The sequence below is a fragment of the Saccoglossus kowalevskii genome, chromosome 14, assembly GCF_978046115.1.
Source record: "Saccoglossus kowalevskii chromosome 14, keSacKowa6.1, whole genome shotgun sequence".
Taxonomy (NCBI): Eukaryota; Metazoa; Hemichordata; class Enteropneusta; family Harrimaniidae; genus Saccoglossus; species Saccoglossus kowalevskii.
Window position 1 is genome coordinate 2,433,840 of NC_140654.1, and position 9,350 is coordinate 2,443,189.

The 9,350-nt window shown below is 36.3% G+C and overlaps 1 long non-coding RNA gene across 1 annotated transcript in view; it reads right to left on the minus strand.

Moving 5' to 3' along the window:
- Positions 1-314: 314 nt before the first annotated feature.
- LOC144353870 (uncharacterized) overlaps positions 315-9,350 on the minus strand; it is a 31,790-nt gene continuing 22,754 nt past the window's right edge. The window contains exon 2 of the long non-coding RNA XR_013420895.2: positions 315-490. This is a non-coding gene — a long non-coding RNA (uncharacterized LOC144353870). The remainder of the gene's footprint in view (positions 491-9,350) is intronic.

Consider the following 9,350-nt stretch of genomic DNA (forward strand, 5'->3'; position numbering starts at 1 on the left):
ACTTTTTTATATTATACAAAAACAAATTGAATAATCTTTTCAACGGGGAGGTCCGGACCCCAAGACACCCCCCCCCCCCTAGACGCAAAGTTCCCGGAACCATCGTAGATGGCGCAGCGCACGACTATAGGGCTTTCACGGAACACTATCAATCTCTTTCGTAGTAAAATACCAGGTAATGACCTAAAATACCCCACATATGTATGTTGTAGCCAACATTTCCACATTGTATCGGATGGAACGCCTTAGAATAGTTTCAAGAGGCTTGGAAACGGTGGAAAGCATACAAAACAGTATATATCTGAGCCAGAAAGTGAATTTTATGATTTCATTTAATATCCCTGTGACGTCACAAAATAACGTCATCTTCGGCAGGTCTTCGGAAGCAACGTCCCCGGAACCATTCCGATGCTCGGAAATGTTATCCAAATAAAGTCATTGTGTCAACACATGTGGCGCTATTCAGCACAGACGGTTGGATTGCGGCGATCTGCGTGTCAATGAAATAAAGATGATAGATAGGTAAGTGAGAGTGTGATACTTCAAATTGATAGGTTGCAGTAGCCTAACTGTTTAGATTTTACTCTCGAATCATTATTCGCTACGCAAAAATGTAAATTTGGAAAAATCGTGGACTTGATCATGCGAAAGATTCTTCTACTGAAAAGGAATGGGTTTTGAAACTCGTGTCGTGACATTGTCAATGTTCCGATAGGTGTACATCTCGTGCTAATTTCAGCATTGTCTGCACATGAGGAAATGTTGATTTGTAACTCAAGTATACTCAAATATCGGGAAATTTTGGGTGATTAATTTACACCGTTAGTTTCCACCGTTCAGTAAGTACGCATGCATCTGGTGCAGAATAGCGTCAATCTCAATAACAGCGTCCCCACCTGAAGCGTTTTCGATTATTCGCCTTGGGGCCCCGGGGGTCCGACTTATGGAAATACCTGGAACCCATGTATGTGAAAAGGGTTTTCAAAATGACCCTAAACACGTTTTAAAAGGTTAAAATTTCGTACCCTTTTCACTGCTAGAAAGCTGAAAGATCACGCACCTTGAACTCGCGCTTGATCTCGCGATATTTGAGCTTTCTAACCCTTTAGTGTAAGCACGGGTTTGTCATATGCCATGATCGCCCGTGATCGAGGGTCGTTAACCAGGGGGGCGGACGTTTTCCTCGCTTTTGCGATCATTGAATTCCTTAAAGCAATAAAAAAAAAGATAATCACATATAAAAAATAACCACCCTTATCACGTTGGCAGTACCGGAAAAGATACCTTTTTTGTCTATTTTGACTGAGATGGTAACGCGCGTTAACGCACTTTTCTTTAAACAAACACCCTTTTAACGCGTTTTCTTTCACAGACATGCGTACCAGATCATTTTTTAAGTCGGACCCCGGGCTCGGGCGCCCTGAGTGACGTAGAAACCTTTCCTTGAGTCAGCTCGAGGTGCCTCGATGCAAGGAAATAAAAGAACACAATAAACTGCCTCGAGGAACTAAGGTCAGTTAAACAAAATGGCAGATCGTGAACATATTCGTCGTATTTTAGGAGTGTTGGTGCCAAAATTTGTGCAGCAAACTGAGATGCTAATGTTGGTTCTCATCATGAATAATGACGATGCATTTGGGCTGCTATTTGCGAGACGAGCAGCTGTTCCGCGCATCCAGGGCCGGGATCCAGGGATACGCAGAAACCGTTGTTCCGGGATATGAGCCAGATGATTTTAAAAGTCACAGCTTCTTAAGAATTACAACGAATTGCCTAAACCCGACTTGCCGGGGATGCGGGGAAAAATGGCAGTTACCATAAAAAAACAGTTATTGATTTTTCTGTGGTAATTAGGTAAGTTTATTTTATTTTAGTAACTGTCCTAAATTGTGCTTCGGTTTTTGAACGAGCATTATAAATCGAGGAAACACATTGACGTAACAGATACGGGGCATGTCAATTCTCCTAGTTTTGATGTGTACATGTTTTATAACTATTCCTCATGTAGTTCGATAGGGTCTCTCCCAACATTTTATTCGAAATACCCTAGTTTGTAATTCATAGGAACTGTAGTCACAATATACTTTTTCAGTTGTTTAGTCCAAGTATTATATAATTTATTGAAATTTGCTCAATAGTATGTTTTCATGGAAGTTCCATGATTAAATTAATATCAATATGTAAAATAATAAAACTCATTGTTTTCATTACAGTGGTGTGAACTTGAAATATATGTGAACATAATCACAATATATTAAAATACTAAAATTAAAATAAATGCCAGTAAAAATAGCTGTTTCTGACTGTAATCACAAACCGTTTAGAAGAGTACAGATTTTTCCTAGAAATTACATATCCTACTGCAACATTATCCTTCCACCTGCAATATCCTATTTAATTACAACCCCTCTACTAATTTTGATAAAAATATTTATAGTTAACCACATTTTTTTAGGTAATAATGAAACATTCCGATCCATAGTGGATAGATTTTGAGTGTCACTGTCAAGGTAGTTGTTGAAAAGTTGATGCCACGCTACATCAAATGGCCACGTGAAGCAGACATCAGAAATCAGACCATACAGTGGCATGGCCACATTTCAAGGCTCCATGCAATCCTGGGTGCTTTTGATGGAGCACATATTATAATCAAAGCCCCCCATTTGAATTCAGATTCATATACAAATAGAAAGAAGTTTAACTCTATCATTCTACAGGCAGTATGTAGTTCCAGATTATTGTTTATTGATGTTTACGCAAGATGGTCTGGAAGTACACATGACGCCAGAGAAATTCTCCACTATTTGAGTCTCTTAATGTTATCATGCCACCTAATACACATCTTGTTGGTGATAGTGCATACCCTCTTTCAGTTAAATTACTTACACCTTTCCGTCATTATGGTACCTTGAGTAAAGCACAAACAAACCGACAAACAATTGAGCGAGCTTTTGGCGAACTTAAGGGCAGGTTTCGAAAATTGAGAGATTTTAATGCTAATGACATGCAATTGATTGTGAATGGTACATTGAGTGCCCGTGTTATTCATAACATCTGCATTTTCAATGATGATGAACTTATTGAAGAATACCACGAAGATATGGGTGAAAATCATCTAAATGACCCACACAACTACCAGAGAGCATTACAACACAGAATTGAGTTAATGCAGGAGTTAAACCAGTTAAACACAGCTCATAATGTTATCATTTATTTAATTGCATGCCATTCAAATTATTTGTTTGTAGTTTGTCAATCAATTTTTCAAGTAGACTCTTGTTGTTAGCATGCATTTTAACTAGAAAATTCATAATTTCTGCATTGTTTTCTGCTTGGCATTGTTTATACTCGTCAAACAAACGCTTCTTTTTTAGTGGGTTAGAAGCAGGAATGAAAAGTTACAAGAACTTAAAGGGAACTGTTATGTCTACACATGGTGGGCACAATAACTTAGGGAACTTCTATGACTGGACTGGGGGGCTGAAAATGCTATTTTCAAACCTTGAAATAAGTTCAACACCAGCCACCAGGCGCAATTTTCGCCATGGGAAAGCAAACTTCCTCCTGGTTCAGACACAAAAGTGTGCTGCAACTTATAAACAAGTGACAAAAAACTATGAAATTTATTGTTAAAAAAATGCCCCTGGTTGTGATTTTTTTATTTCAAGCCCTGCCTATTTTAATAGTAACTCAAACAAGATTTAGGGTATGTTGTAAATGTCTGCTAAGTGGGTCATAAAACAGATTTTAGGGTCCCGAGCGACACTGAGTTTCCAGCATACATTTTTTTTTAAACAGAACAAATCAGGCATATTGACCAAAAATTGGATGAGAAGTTGCGAGCACAGAGAGTGAGGGCGAAGCTGAGAACAAATAGTTTCCATTATTTTTTAGGCACAAAATTTCATGTCCAAAACACAATAAAAAACACCCACTGACCATTTTTGGGTCACCTAATAGGTATTTGGTAAAAAATGGATGTGTGTTAACAAATATGAGGGCGTGTGAAATCGCTTTCTACGTTGTGGCTATGCTAAAACTATTTACTTTACCATAAATTTACATCTCCACCTCTGACTATGGCCTTACCATGACAATTGTTCGGTCATAATTTCATGGCTTCAAGTTATGACAAAACACTTTAAGACTTCATTTTTGAACACGAATGAATTCAAGACATTATTAATTTGCCATGGGACACAACAGGATTTCTTTTTCACAATCTTTATCGTAAGAACATTTTAACAAACTGAACTGTCACCTATAATCATTTCAGTATAACGAAACTGGTGCTACCGATATATATTTTCCAATTCACAGCCAACTTTTCCATCACTCTTCTACGGGTCAAACAAAAGGGTCTTTATCCTTTTTAAATGAAGTATTCATTCCTATGCATATACTTTAAGTAACATGTATGCAGTACATTTCCATAAATCACTACTGAACACAGAAGACTCATGCATATACTTGATTTACTGATACCCATGTTTTACCATATTTATGTGTACACGTATTTAGACACAGTGTCAAATTGTGTTTATATTTGGGTGTGCATATTTTTTAAACTGGAAAAAACAGACGAACAGAATGAAAAATAAAATCTATAAAAAATACAATGTTGAAGATTATCAGTTGCTCTTTCAAATTTCGCCAAAGCCTTACCTATATTTTATCTATATCTGCAGAGTAAATCACTACATAAAGAAAACTACACAAATTGACTCCATTTGCGAATAATTAACGGTTTGCCTGAACGCACAGTTTGGAGGCGTGGCCTGTTCAGCATTTGTCAACAACCAATCGTAAGACTGATTACGAACCACATCGAGGTTAGCCTTGCTCAACTGGTTCGTAACCAGTCTTGTGATTGGTTCTTCGCCTCCAATTGTGCCGTTGTGTGTTTGGTGTCTCCTTATTGAAGGAATGTATTTCCATTGGTCTGATAGTCATATCTTGCATCCTAATTTCAGTTTTAATATTACCATTGTCCGCTATTGTTGTGGTATTAATAAGTCTCTTAGTATATCATCTTTTTGTTTTGTAGGAAGATACCTTTTCTCTAAGTGCCCAGTTTTAGTGACAATTTGACTTCCGTTGTGGTACACAATGTTTTTATTTTAGTAGATTTTCCCCAATTGTGTCTGTTTAGTCCAGTTTGAGCACTAGTCAAAAAATCCAAGCACTGCCCTGGATGTTGTATAGGAATATTACTATTATATATATATATATATAACACGCTCATTAGTCTTACGGTTATTTTGTGCGATGTTTGGTGAAATTAAATCACTTTTAACTGGTGTTGGGCACTTAAAATGTTTGTGTTGGATGGTACAAGAATTATTCCCTGTTACACAGTGAAATTTTGTTTTAAATAATTTATTGTATTTACAATATTTTGTATGCATTTCGAGGAGTTCTAGTTTATTTTGGCTTGGCCAACCAATAATCAATTTGAAACGTGTTTTTTTTTCAGTGTACTTTGTTCTCATAATGGATTAGGATTTGTCCTGATCGGTGTTTTGTGGAGCAGCGTTTTATTGCCTTAAAGCTTTGTACAATATACTTTTAAACAAAGCACAAAGCCTAAATACAATCTGACAATTACCCCTTATATGGTGCATAGCGATAGGGTGGCAGGTTTTAGGTTGTTTAATCTCATAATAAAAATATATATAATGATATAATTGACGTAAGCTCTTACATCTTAAAGACGATGTGATTTGTAACATGATATATTGAAGATAATATTTGGTAATCGTAGTCCTAAATAACTATTAAAAATAGTTAGACGTTTCGAGCAATGGCTCTTTATCGATAGCATAGAAGCAAGTGTGATTTGTAACATACCTTATATACTGTATGTATAACAGTGTATTTAATTTACATACATTGATAACTTTGGCACATCAAATAGTGATATTATCGGAAGATATTGAATAACAATAGTTATATAGGAGAGCGTTTCTTTTTAAATAGAACACTGATTTTAAAAATAAACAAATGTCTTCTTCGTTAATATCTGGATCTGGTCAACCTTACTAAACACATAAACAAAGCATATTTTGGGGAGAATCTTTGATTCTGGATTTAACTTCGCGTATACTAAAAAGGATTATGTCTGTGCGATTATTGTGTCACACTTCAGTGATAAAATTGTTGGCAATATTTGTAGGACGTACTGTAAAGAACCACTCAATCAGGTGACAAAATACGGATACAAATTAATATTTAAAACAAGGATTCACCAGGTTAACTGCATATTTGTATTCGACAAAATGACCACAGATCCAATTCATCAAGCCCATGCTAAATACACTTATTGGTCCCAATGTTATTCGCAATATAGCCCTTGAGCACAGCACTAGGTACAAAACTGTATGAATATAAATGTATACGAATGAATGCAATACATTCGCGTAATGGCTGAAACCCTGACACACACAGTATTTGTAGTGGGTAAATCGATAAAAACATATCCAGTTTCAAAATAAATGTTACAGCCATTATCTCCGGGCCATGTAGTAAGTACAGTGACAATATACTAGATGTTCAAAAAGCTTGTGACTGCCGATGGTGATGTGATTAAACCTAATCACTGACCATTTATTTAAATGTGTTAAACACATCAGTTACCTTAGTACCAGACAAAAAGTAAACAATAATATGTATGCACATGTAAATGGATATAACTCCAGTAGATACGGTGTGCAAGTTATTGCTGAAACATGGAGAATAAAGTTTTTCCAACAGATGTGGTAAGTTTCATCAATACATTTAAACTTATTTAATGTGTTTAATTTATGCTATTTATACAATTATTATCAAATTGAATGATACAAATCAAGTTTGCATTATGTTTTATTCATTATTTCACATACAAATTTACATACAACTCATTAGCCCAATTAGTAAAGTTAATTTCTAGGTATTTAATTAACAATTGTGAATAATTTATGAACCATGAATGTGTCATACAGAGTAGTGGCGGTGGTGGTTGTGCTCTCACCCCGAAATTAATGGCGAGCCTGGGATCAGCGCTGTTCACAATTGTGTTTATGGTCGCTGTACCAAGTGGTATATTTCTGTCCGATAATAGTGATGTGACAGGTGAGTATTAAGACTAAAATATTGATTTCCATCTGGATATCTAGCAGTTTATGTCGAACAGTGTTTAAATTGATTTAAATTATTATAATCATAATTAATTATATTATGTTTGTTATAGGTCACCTCAATGACACGCATTCAGCAGGTAAACGCTTGATTTACACATAAATCTCAAATCAACAAATTTAAGGAATCTATACATTAGTTTTTCTTGTGCATTTTTCTGACTTTCACAGCTAATCGATTTCCCACTGGTCCTCCAAGCACAACATGTAGGAATATCATTTGTTGGCAACAACGCTGTGGTTATGAAACGTATTTACAGCTAACCCTAAATTATGAAACGTTTTGGGGTCTATGACTGTACTTATAACATACACAGATCGTTACTACTTTGTAAAATTGTACAAGTAGTACTTAGTCTAGTAGTATCACATTCTATAGCCAATTATAATCTCATTATTGATGTACAGGCTTGCATAACGCTTAAAATGCATTCTGTTTTTCGCGGCAATGTAAGCAAAGATCCTTGATGTCAACAGAGTAAACTATTGATGAATGGAAAAAAAATACTCCTGAACACAACTTTATTTTTTGTAGCTAGGATCCTCTAGCATTAACAAGTTAAACACTCGCAGGACAAGTTTACATTATGAGTCTACTGAACAATTAATGTGTCCACACAGATAGGAATTCCTGTTCAACAGATCCGTGCCAACATGGTGTATGTACTGCTATCGCACATGGATACACATGTGACTGTTTCCTGGGATTTACGGGAACGAACTGTGACACCGGCAAGTAGATGATTTTACTAAACTAAACCCGTAGAATAAGTATTCTTGATTAATACAATTGATGGCCAATGACAAATCACGAACATATAAAGGCGCACACGCAGATTCAAACTCATGGTCACGGCAGAGCGCCTTGTCACTGAAAACAAATTTTATCTCAGTACTTCACATTCCCAAAAATGTCAGCTCTGAAAAGCGTCCAATGAACGCCCCAATGGCAAATAGTATGTGAGTAAGTAGAATCTACAGTGCGAACAACAGCGACATGTATTCATGATCAATATGACCTACTCAGTTAAGTTTACCCTCGGGGATAAAGTACATGTCCAGCAACAGTGAGAAAGTGGAATTAACTACAGGTAAACTGCCAACATATAAGCACGTATACACTAAAATTGAACTCACGACCACGGCAGATCGCTTTGAAACTATAAGTGTAAGACGAATCTATTACGTCACAGACAATTACGTTGTTGTTAATTTATGTTAGCATTGTATTACTGGAACTCTATTTACATATCCTAGATAATGACTGACATTTCATTTGTAACATGATATTAATCAAGTCGAATACTAAAATATTTGAATGGTTTATTTGATTTACATGTGTTATTCAGACGTGAATGAATGTGACTCGAATCCGTGTCAGAACAGCGGTAGGTGTGATGATGGAATAAATATGTACATATGTGAATGTATTCGTGGTTTCACAGGGTTCCATTGTGAGAGGAGTAAGTACGTTCTCTATTTACTAGTACTGGCACATCTTATGGTTTGCCTTCATTTGATTATACTCGCATGTATTATATGGTTTAATGAAGACATTCTCTCATACATTTTCCTTTTATTGCCATGGTAATCGCCGGTGAGACTCATAGTTAAATATCCCGAAGTTTGTCTTTATTAGCCCCCACCCAGACAAGGTCTTGTAGTTTCGCCTTTGTCAGTCCGTCAGTCCGTCTGAGTGATTTCTCAGAGATAGCAGGACCGATTTTTTTAGAAACTTGGTACAAAGACATAGTGGTCAATCATACATATGTACGTAAATTTATTTTCCGATATGGCGGACTGGCGGCCATTTTTAATTCCAAAATTCAGTCAAATGCGTTCCTTGTGTGCCCATCGTCATTTCTCGGAGATGCCTTGGCCGATTTTATTGGGACATGTTACAAAGACAAAGGGACCACCTATACAGATGTACGTTGTTTAACTTTTATGAAATGATCAAATATGGCCGACTGGCAGCCATTTTGATTATTAATCGTGGCGTTTGTCTGTCCATTGATATTTCTCAGAGACGCCTTGACTGATTTAAATGATACTAGGTACAATTTAGTGCCATTTTGAATGTCAAATGTAAAATCCAGTTTTTGGGGTGTGTCCATCATCATTTCTCGGAGATGCAAGAACCGATTTTGCTGAGACTTGGTACAAAGACAGAGT